Raw genomic sequence first — 12258 nt, forward strand, 5'->3', positions numbered from 1 at the left:
GGTTTTTTCGAGACTATTACAACACTTCATCTCAGAGATTCATATAATTCGTGGTTGGGGGTCTATGAGTGGGCTGTACAAAGAGGCAGCGGGAAAGAGAGTGAGCGGTGCTATAGGTCATCATGCAGAGCTTCCTTATCATGCGCCATTCAACAAGCAAGATTGTTGCCTTAAGGTCTGTTCCTTTAATGTTGCCTCATCTACAATACTCCTTTCTTCTTCTTTTTCTCTTTCAGTAACACACGTGCTCTCTCACTCAGTCTATTCATGAAAATCAAATATTGTGCCTAAATGCTGCTGCGGACCAGAAATGGCAAATTTATGTTTCAGAATGAATGTGTTATATGTACTTATTTGTAAGAGGCCATATAAACACATTAAACTGTGCTCTTTCATCAGGAAAAGGTTGTAAGCAATACCTGCTGGATATGTTTTTTCTCACTACCCGATTTCACTCGAGGCAGTTTTATTTAAGGATGTCTATCATACCATAGCACCCCCATGGCATTTGCTCATTATTTTTTTTTAAATAATAATATTTTTGTGTGATTGATATCATCTACTTAGAGTCTCTCTGAGACAGACACTCTTTATACGAAGTACCATTTGTTCAGAGCCACAAGGGGCATCGTGTCACACTCTGCAAAGAGATTCATTAGTCATTATAGCCCATGCAAGGCCAACCTCTAGCTGCCATCCCGTTCATTTTATTAGCAATGAAATCTGATCAGATGTAACAAAATGGGAGCAACCTAACAAATGTCTCCTGGCTGCTTAAGAAACTTGTTAGCAGAAGAAGAATTGCTGAGATGGTGAACAATGCCAGGTGCAGAACCGTACTTTTTTGTTTCAGTTCCTGACTTCATGTGGAGTCGTGTCTTGACGTAAAAGCAGATGAGTAGTATAGCACTTCTGTGAGAAAAGTGGACCCCTCAGACCATCTGGGGGACATTCAGCGGGGAGGAGGGTATTATTAGACATAGACACGGCTAGAGAGAGTGTATGGAAGATAAAGAGATGATGGAGTTAGATAGCGGTAAGAGTAATAGAGAAGTAGGAAGCTAGTTTAAAACACAGGAATGAGGTGAGGAGGAAAGAGGATAAAAATGGAAGTTTAAAGGTCTACAAGGTGTCTGAGAAGCTGAGACATATGTCGGGAAAGAGATTTGTTGGATTTCCTGTTCAGACGACATACTGAGGAGGATTGTTGCTGATAAAAAAGAGAGAGCAACACACATACATTTGGTCAAAATGTTATTTATATAGAGATAATAAATATATGTGCTTACATTCATTAGTAGTGGGGTCCAAGTGAAGATGCAGTTTTTGTTCATTAAATTATGTGTATATATATATATATATATATATATATATATATATATATATATATATATATATATATATATATATATATGTGTGTGTATATATATATATATGTGTGTATATATATAATATTTAATACATTCATATCTACAAACATCTACAGAATTATAAATATGTATTACAAACAACATTTTACACCTTTATAATTTTTTGTTATTTTTCTGGAAGTTTCTTTGTCTTTAATGGAGTATTGTACAAATGAGTTCACATGCTCATTGTCACAAATTAGAATCTTAAATATTCAAAGTTAATTTTGCATTATAAATTTTAAATCCTAAAACTTAGAAGAGATGACTAGGCTAAAGTTTAAAATTACAAGATATAATTCCCACGTTTATATAGCAGCAATCATTCTCTCTGCTTTTCACATCTTTTAAAAAATATTAAAATCCCTTTCTTTTTCCACATTTTTTTTTTTTAAATAGGTCAGATGTATTTTGTGGAGGATGGCGGAGGGAATTACATTGTACTCTAACTGAGATGAGCAAAACGAGGACGATTAGGAAAGTTGCTCTGGTGAACAATAATTGCAGTTTTCATCTTTCAGCTGTTTGGACAAAAAAGTATTATTAATGTGATCAGAGGCCCCTACTGTTGAAAAGAGAAGATAAGGAAGAATGAAAAAGGAAATGCGTCCACCATCTGGTGAATTATCGGTTTTTGCAGGTAGTGAGACTGACAACACATAGTATAACCCTCCCCCACTGCACTATACACTGGTGAAGCTGTAATTCCCTGATGCATAAGGTGTACTGCAATAGCTGCGATAAACCAACACAACACCAACTCAACACAAGTTTATAGCAAAACAACATATAAAAATAAAAATGGCTTTGGGAGAGCAGAAATAGTGCATCAGATGTTGCCTGAAACTCAGTTGAAAATGAATACGTTTATGTGAAACTCGTTTCAGATTTAATTAAGGCTTGTGTCCTTTTGGCAAACAGAAATTACATTTTCTCTGTGACTCTAACTCTTTTTAGCCATCTCCATTTGTTGAAATCACTAAGCAGAAGCAGAGCTCTCAGTCTATTACCACATGAGCTTTTCATGCATATACTTCCACTTACTTCATTTAGGGGTCTAATTAACAACACGTGTCTGAATATTAAAGGTAATATATTGCATCTGAGCACGGTCCTAAATGACCTCTAGTGCCATTTCAATGCAAACCATTGATTTATGTGTGTGTGGGGTTTTTTTTCGTGTGTGAATGCACATCTGTGTGTGTTATATCACCTTTAGGGACATAGGGACATGATGTTGCATTATTTATTGCAAATTAAGGATGTTTACACCTCTCTTCACCTTTCACCTCTGCTGTTTCTTCTGCTGAAAATTGCAGTTTGTGAAATAGATCCGAGAGATCACAAGGATTGAGCTTCACTCTGAGGATGGATTGTACTTTTGAAGAGAGAGAGGTGTGGATAAAAATGTGTTTCTGCTTGTGGCTGAAGGTGAATTGATCTAAAATATGCAGCGGCCTCTCCATGGCTCTGGGTAAGTACAATTTTTCACTGTTATCATTAAGTAAATCATGATCAGAACATGAAATAAATTATGCATTCATTTAAGATTGCTTTGTGCTCCTCAAGATACATTTGAAGATTACGTTTAAATAAATAAGGTGATGTTTGTGTTATGGTGCAATCAATTTTGAGGCTGACAAATTGCTTTCTGACTCAATATTTGATTACAGAATTTTCTCTCCGGGGAAAATGTAGAGAGTATGTTGGGTAATAGGATTTGAATAGGCTCCGAGGGCCTGATATCTAGCTAACCTCCCTTTTTCTGCCCAAACATCCGCATAATGGCCTGAATTAGTCAAAGCGATAAGAATCCTAGCTGTAGATATGGAGAGCCTGATTGCAGAGGACAAAAGCACTGTCAGGAGTCTAGGAATGTTTTTGTGTAGAATGTGAGATTCTTAAATCTCAACACCACATGAATTGTCCATAGTGATACAGGCATCTGAATGCATTCTATACACCAAAGCGCAACCCCAGAGGCAGTTTGACCTCTCAATTGGTTAATCATAATGGCGGTGCATGAAAGATACATGTCATACTGTGCCTGAGTGTACATGTCTGTTTCCGTGGCAACTGCAGCACCAAGAACTCTTTACACGACTGACCTCCCATGATTCCCATGAATTACACTTCCTCACCGGAGGGGAATAAATTGGAACTGAGCCCGGTATGATCTGTGTCATTTACCTGTCAGTCCTGTTGTTCTCTGCTATACCTACCGCAGTCTGTGAATAGACCACATATGTCCAAAGTAATAAACGTAGCCTTAATGGAGATTCCCAAACACAATGCCAAATTGAAAACTGTCATGGTTAAATTATAGGAATTTTAGAATGGCATGTTTTCTTTTATCAGACTGACATTGATATGACATTATTTTGTGAGCTTCCTAAATTATTCTACAACATGTAACACATAAGCATATATCAAATGTTAATTTTAAAACCATTGTGTTCCAAAAAAACTACATTTTACTACAAGGACCACATTCTTAATAATGAAGGTTCTTCATTGGCAACTATGGTTCCATGATGAAATGAACCTTTTAGCAAAAAAATCCTCCCGGATTCGTGGCTGTTTCAGTAGCTCTAAGACAATCAGAAGAGTGATATATTAAAAACACTACAAATATGTTTCAGTGACTCCAAGAGATGTTCTAAAAGTGTTAGATGTGGAAGGACTGCATGGGCATGCTTGTTCTTAATGTTCCTAATTCCTTATGAAGTAACATTAACCACAAACCATATTTTATTTATAAACAACTTAAAAATTCTATTTTAAATACCATTAGAAATTCCCAACAGAACCTATGGCAGAACAGCTCTTAATTGTAAGCTAACTCAACCACAACTGACAGTTTTCTAAAAAGACTTCCCTAAAACAGCTGACTTCAGTACCGAAGAATCAACTTCGACATTTGGACATAGTCAGCAGAGAAACGTATGGGAGGGTTGTTATTATTCAAAAATATGTTTGATGTTTCTAGTAGTATTGGGGTCGACAAGTGCCTCTTTAAATAGCAGAGATCATCTGATCTCAAGCTGTTTGTGTTGAAATTACATTAACACCCTCAATAATTAATGTGTGAGTACTAGTTTTCCAAATGTGTTTGTGCAATACACCACCAAAGACTATATACGAGAAATCAGTGATTCACTGGAGAAGTCAGGGAAAGAATATACATGTAAAGATGCTGACATAGACAGAGTTACGAGACTTACAGTCACTAAATGATCTGTGTGTGTATGTGTGTGTGACTGAAAAAGAGAGAGAGAGAGAGAGAGAGAGAGAGAGAGAGAGAGAGAGAGAGAGAGAGAGAGAATGTGCTTCAGACCAAGAATAGCAGTCGATCTGATTGAGCCTTCCTGGATTCTGTTTCCATACCACAGAGCTGTCCAGAAGTGGAAAGACATGCCATTAACATACTTTTTTCCTATATTCTAAATTAAGGGGGTCATATGATGCGATTTCAAGTCTTCTTTTCTCTTTGGAGTGTTACAAGCTGTTAGTGCATAGATAAGATCTCTAAAGTTGCAAAGACTAAAGTCTCAAAACCAAAGAGATATTCTTTATAAATGTTATCAATTGTCCACTTCCACCTAAAATGTTTATTTTATAACACTGCCCAAATGTTTATGCAAAGAAATAAAGTGGAACTATTAATTTCGCTGTAGTGTTGCTGTCGGTTGCTGGAGACCCTGTGTTTCGCTGTGAAAGTAAAACTACTTTGTTTGTGTTTTCAACCAAAATCAGTGGATAAGTTGTATTTACAACACTTTTCTAGTACAGTTCAAGTCAAAAATTATTTAGCGCATCTATTTCCTGAACCTTGGAGCAGTCTATGCTGACTGTGAACAGACACTATGGAGCAGTTCTACCTCTGCAAGGACAGTCTGGTGTTTCTGACTCACCACAGTAAGTTACATTTTCTTATTGAAAGAATCTGCTACTTACTATTCAAATGTGATTTTTGAGCAGTGAACAGTAGTGCTGTTGTTCCTCAGATCATGAATGCAGTCATGGTGTTATGTTTACAAGGCGCAATGTAACTCAATGCATAAAACAACAGTACTAAGTCGTGATAATCAGTAATTATGTCTCCACTGGCTGCAACAAATGCTTAATTTGTAATGTGTTTTATTGTCATAGCGTGTTATGATAAGGGAAATAATATTTTTGACAAATGATTAGAGCTCAGAGAGCAATGAGCTTTGTATGAATCGACCCAATAATGTACAGTATGTGGACAATAATGTGTTTTTGAAACTTAAACCATATAAACACATTTCATAACACCAAATGCACAAAATAATTGTTCTTTTTTTGCAAAATCATATGACCTCTTTAAGAAAAACACCTCTAAAAATGGCCTCTTTGGTTTTCTACATTAATCAAATCTAATCCAAATCAAGTCAGTCTGTTTAAATCACATTTTTTTTGTGGCTGTAAATTACATCATTCCACTGTTGGTGGCGACAAAAGTATCATTGACCTTTTGTTTGAAAGCATCACTTAATCAGGAATGAAACATGATTTTTATGAGTGAGACTTTTCTTATTCAATCAAGTTTTTTACACATAGAATAGAATCAAGTATCCTCCAAAATAATGATAAATACAATCTATATAAAATGAGTGGGTACTATGAATGTAATAATAAATAATAATAAATGTAAATCATAATAAATAATAAATGTAATCGTGCTATCTTTACCATGTTGATATTATCAAGTAACCTACCAGTGGCATCACTTTACTGTAATTCACAAATCCTCTCATGGGACAGTAAAGTATTGATCACATGTCACATGTCATCCGGGGTAACTTCCTTATTTTAGCTTTGGTTGAAATAAACTTAATGTTGTATTTGTATTTAAGCAGATTTTCTCTTTTTCACAAGAATGGTTGGAGATTGAACAATTGCTGTCATTTAATGAGGTTTTAACAATGCCATGTTGTTATGCCATGTTGTTTTTTACCCCATTTACTGACATCTAAATTGTTGTTCCAAAAGTATGCACAGGGCTTTTGAACCATCCTTGATGTATAAGCAGTTTCTGGGAAAACAGCCAGTTTTAGGGACTGCTTATTTCACGTATATATAGGCATTGTCATTTCTCGATTTTACTCCGCCAGAACACTATCACTTCTGCAACATTGTTGTCCTTATGGCTTGGTCGTGCCAAGCTCATTTCATGAACCAACAGATAAATAGATCCTCCTGAGCAGTTGTCAGCAGTCTATTGAGTCAAATTGGAATAGCGCAGTGTTTCTCTGAGCTGAGGCTAGCATGTCAATCCCACCATTGTCCTGTCTCTGATACATTCATTTCACATGCCATTTGTTCTTCTTGTCAGAAAAAAGACAGTGCTAGTATGGATTCTAGCTATCCATTTCATTAAATAACCTATAGACATGCCTGAATTCTGCCTGAGTGGAGGTCAGTATGAATGATTGCAAAAATCTTTGTGTTTCTATCCCTTAGGCGTCCAAAGAGCCGGATTTTTCTTCACATTTTCAGTGTGCCCTATCTTTTTAGTCTCTCTCCTTTGTGTGTTGACGGCAATTTTTATGCGTGAAGTGATGAGTAGTAGCCTTCATTTATAAAGATGAATATGAATAGGGGCTGGGAAGCTTGTTATTCATTTCAGGGATTTTTTTTTTTTCAGTAAGAAGACATCAAAGCCAAGTCTAACGGTTGTGGCTTTATGCAAGGCTGATATATTTTATCCTTTAATACCAGTTAATTTCCTTGATTCAAAGTTAGCAGCTCTTCCACTGCATGGTAATGGATTAAATGACCGTAATGGATCTTTTTCTTCAAGGAGTTGCACAGTCTTTTGCAATACAAGCTTTTGTGAAGAAACAAAATACTGTTGCGTACTCCTCACCCATTGTTTCAAAAAGAAAAAAACATCTGCTGGGTTTGACGCATGAGCCACACGCATTGACATGCATGCAAACACTTTTGATGCAGTACATATAGCAACATAGAGATCATTCAAGCACCTTATTCCTTTATTCCATTACCATTTTGTAGATTTAGATTGAAATAATAATTCATTTTTGATGTCTCTTGTGCTTATGGGTATTAAATTCAGTATAACTGGAAAGCATTAATTCTTGTTTGTTTCATTAGAGGTTCTTCATATCAGCTTAATATATTATAGGTTCTGTAAAGTCACTAAAGAATTATAGGGTTAAGTGTTTTATGTTGAGTAAAATGTTTTCTTATAGCATCAGGATATAAAACGCTTTTTAGTTGCTTTGCAAGATATTGGGCGCTGTTTTTTTTAAAGGGCTCTGTGTATGTAAGCCCGCAGGGAGACACAGTGCCAGCTCAAGCATTACTTGAATTGCTGTTCTCTGCTTATTGACTTTTTGTAGGTTTGATTTGTTTTAGAGGAAAATGTGGATAAAGATTCATAAGATACATACATACATACACACACACACACACACACACACACACACACATATACATATATATATATATATATATATATATATATATATATATATATATATATATATATAGATAGATATATATATATATATATATATATATATAGATAGATAGATAGATAGATAGATAGATAGATAGATAGATAGATTTCTATTGAGCTTTCTATTCAAAAGAATCCTTGAAATATAATAGGTAGCTAATATTTTCTACATTTAAAATTGATTGCTTGGACAGCAAATCAGTATATTAGGATGGATCATGCGACACTGAAGTCTGAAGTAAAGGCTGATGAATATTCATCTCATGCCATCACAGGAATAAATCAAATTTTAAAATATACTCAATAGAAAACAGTTAGTTGTAATAATGCTTCACAATAAAATCGTTTTTACTGCTTTTATATTTCAATAAATACAGGCTTGGTGAGTATACGAGACTTCTGTAATGACCCCAACATATTTAAATGGTATGTATAACATCCAGTTCAGGTTGTACAAATATAGGTCCTTCTAGTTAAATAGTTTAAAAATTCTCAGTGTGTGGTTTATATTCCAGCAACGATTAGTCAGATTAATTTTGATTCATTTTAATCATCTTACCAAGATCTGAGGATATTTGTAACAGCCTTATGCATAAGTCTTCTGTATGTTTAATTTCAAGGGAAGCTGCTTCTGGCATGTTGTCTTTAACGTAATGGAGATTAAACCTTGAAATTGCAAATTCCATCATCTTCCTTCATTTTCATAGTCATTTTATATGGAGACTTTAGTGATAATTAGTTTTTTTAATACATTCACTAAATTCACAGCAACCATCAGGAATTAGTCAAGGTTATAAGGTTACTTGACTGGATTGTTTCCTCCACATATCTATTTATAGTTTTCTTCTTAATTTAGTCTTGCTCACTCAAGTACAGTGGCTCCTGGAGCTTATCTAGAGTTACCCCGTTGCATTGTGGGAGTGAGTGTAATCCTCTATTATCAGAAGGCACAGCTGGTAATTCAGGTATAGTGCAGAAACAGATAATTTCACAGTGTGTTCTCATTTGGAAGAGATTTGGCTGCAAATAGGTTGACGCAGCAGGATAGATGAACACATTTTTCTACCTCAATCAGCTCAAACACTAAAATGCTCGTTTAGATGTATTTTTTTCTTTATTCTCTTTATTCTTCTCACTTCATTTGCCTTCTCACTTATGCTTTCATCAGTATTTTCATGAATATTTCATGAATTTAGTGTCCTTTGTATTCTTTTTGACACAGTTAATGTAAGTGAGTAATGTACTGTCATAATAATTAAAAAATGCAAATAATAAGTAATAATAATTCTTTTCCTTTATGAGAATCGTGGAGTATTTTTAGCTAGTCAGCAGTATCAGAACAATTGTCGTCTCATGAGTGTGTGCCTGATTTAGACTCACCCAGATGGCCCACAGAGGTTGCATAATCTCACTGTAATCCTGCTGCCAGTGAGGCATCTGACATTTTTTGCCAATATTTTTTTCCTCCAATATTCTGTTGGGTTAAAAGTCCTATAAATTCAACATTACATATATAACTGAAATAGGTGTTCTTAGAAATCACACTTGTCTGTGCTGTTGTGTTTGTCTGTGCCACAGCCCAATGCTCTGTAAACAGCAGGAAAGTATCAGGAGAGAAAAGCCTATGCTTTTTAGCCAATCATAAAACGTCTAGCAGAATTTAGAAAAACAGTTTAAAGCACTTTTTAAACATCTGGTGAATTTCATTCTGTAGTTTAAAATAAGGACCCATCTGATAAGCCTGCATGGGACTTGTGCCCTCATGATTTTGAAAAAGACTTTTGTATTCTTGCATTTGCTAATGAAATATGTTGAAAATGCTTTCAGCTGCATTGAACTATTCTGCATTTCACATTTTCAGTGTCTGCTTACTCTGAATGCAAACAGTCAACAGTGTTGACAGATACTATTTCCAGTAACCCCACTCACCATTGTTCAGATATTTGAAATATTAATTCTGTTTACTGTTTGTGTGAATAGCATCTATCAGTACTGCACTATAACCACGGTGTTAATTGTTGCTGTTTATCCAAAATTTCTACAAATATTGTTTCATCTTATAATAAATTTATTATAAGAGCAAAGACATCCTACTACTGAATTATTCAACTAGGCCACCGTATATAATAACTATGGATAATTAATACAAATGTATGTCCTTTTGCTGCAGGGACTAAGGAAGCTGTTGAAAGCTTTGAAGCATTATCGGAATCCAACTTGATGGTGCAGCTCACACCCTACTTTGACAGGACAACACTGCAGGGCTACTACCTGCCTGTCGGTCCAATTACATGTCAGCAACACCGCAGAAGAGTGATCCAGTGCTTTAAAACGCTAGATTTGCCGGCAGCCAAAGGAAAACCAGAGTGAAGGAACAGCAGGTAAACTACTGCACACAGTTGGGAAGCTAAAAGATGCCCTAAGTGAAACAGTTTGACAGACACACGCTTAAAATGGACACAGAGAATGAATACAATGGGAAAGTGTCTTTCCCAGGAGATGAATTGGAAAGGAAGGTACAGCAGTGGGAAAGTAAACACCAAGGTCAAGGTCTTCATTTAATCCTTTGGGGCAACGACTTATTCAGGGTTGTGCAATATTGCAAAGCAAGGGCAGAGAACTGCACACATGCCTTCATGAATACCAAGTACATCCCAAGCACCTTTTGTCATATTGCTATCAAGCTATCTTTTTTTTTCACCTATATGGATAAGATGCATTTAATGATAATAAGATTGGTGTTAGAAATGGCATTCCTTTATAGTCTCGTTTTGGCCAAATGTAAATAGATTCTTCTTTTGTTTAAACTAATATTTGCACAAACAGCAACTAGAACTCTGGAATTCTGTTTCCATACCCACTGACCTTTCCAGGATCTCAGTTATCTGAAAATTATAAATCAGTATTCAGGTTTGGGCCTGAGACCGCAGCCTGATCTTGAGACGGGAACAGCAATCTGTGATTCTGATATGAAGCTGATATATTTGCAGGACCAACAATGACAAAAGCTTATTTCCACAAATCAGAGGCAAGAAATGCATGAAAGATCGTGGATGCCAGGCTGATGTGAATCAGACTGAACTGCAGATAGTGTAGTTTACCCTTTTTGGTTAGCCAGAGATCCTGTTGAAATGACCAGCTAACATTTTGCAGAAGTTGTAAGCTAACAATGGCATTTGTAGAGTCATTTCAGTTTGTGAATATTTAATCAGAGCAAATTTGATGAACTTGTTTTTTGTCTTAAAAGCTTGTTGGCTGTTTGTCCTCTGTTTTGTCCACCCTATTTCCCAGCACACAGTAGAGCCTTTTGATTGGAGGATAAGAGTAAATGGGCAATCAGTGCAAGAAAAAATGAAAGCATGGGAGGATACTCTTTCAGATGATGGAATCGCTGTAATTTTTAGACAATACATGTACAGAAAAAATGCTAAAAGTTCAAGGTTATTATATATTATGCTAATTATATTATATTATACTATAATGTATTAATAATTACTTGACAATGTGCAATTATTTACAATATTGTGTGGCACAGACACACACTAGCTGTGACTGTATATTTGCTATAATAAACATGAACAGATGTTTTATGGTTTCATGATGTATTGTTTACATTCAAGTACAGTCTAACCTTGAATAAAGTCCTCATAAACATGCAGAAGGAAGTGAGCAGCTGAGATTATGTAAGATACGGGTCTGGAGCTTTTCTCTCATGTTGAAAAATTTAACAGCCATCTGTGAATGTCCCAGGTCAGTGCAGGAGAAAACAGGCCATTTCTGAGAGGTTCTATAGGATGTAACATTACAGCCTTTTACCTGCTGTGGGCTAGTCAGTTTCAGAGGCATCAGGATGTTTTAAGAGCACTTAATGAAATGGTCAATCAGGTCATGCTCATGCTCTTGACCTCCAGTAATCAGAACCACCACAGCATTTAAAGGGCCAGTGAACACTCAGCCGCTGCTACTTTAACCACCTGACTCTAGGCTATTTCCCTTATGTTTGTCATCTTGTGACCAGATTTGACAGCATAAAGCCTGATTAGTATTCTGGTTGAGAACCAGACACTTATACAGTAAGAGATTGACTGAGAACTTATAAATCAACCAGTAATAGTTTGTTTGCCATTTAGATTTATCTAAAATTAATAATAGCTGTGTTTGATATCTTAGGCATATGATATGTTGCCTTCTCTTATAGGCAACGACTCTGCAGGCAGCATTTTTGCGCAACCTACTGTAACGTATTTCTGACAATCTTCTGATGCAGAATAATAGTTTAATGATCTACAGCAAATTAGATAGCGCTTTGGTTATAACTAAGCAAATATTTCTGAAATGACA

The 12258-nt window shown here is 35.7% G+C and overlaps 1 long non-coding RNA gene across 1 annotated transcript; it reads left to right on the top strand.

The window, feature by feature from the left end:
• Positions 1 to 11964, top strand: LOC122350250. The gene is made up of 3 exons (XR_006251587.1): positions 1 to 175; positions 2729 to 2883; positions 10088 to 11964. It is a non-coding gene; the product is annotated as an uncharacterized LOC122350250 (long non-coding RNA).
• Positions 11965 to 12258: the final 294 nt, after the last annotated feature.

The sequence above is a fragment of the Puntigrus tetrazona genome, chromosome 8 (genome assembly GCF_018831695.1).
Source record: "Puntigrus tetrazona isolate hp1 chromosome 8, ASM1883169v1, whole genome shotgun sequence".
In the NCBI taxonomy this organism is placed as follows: Eukaryota; Metazoa; Chordata; class Actinopteri; order Cypriniformes; family Cyprinidae; genus Puntigrus; species Puntigrus tetrazona.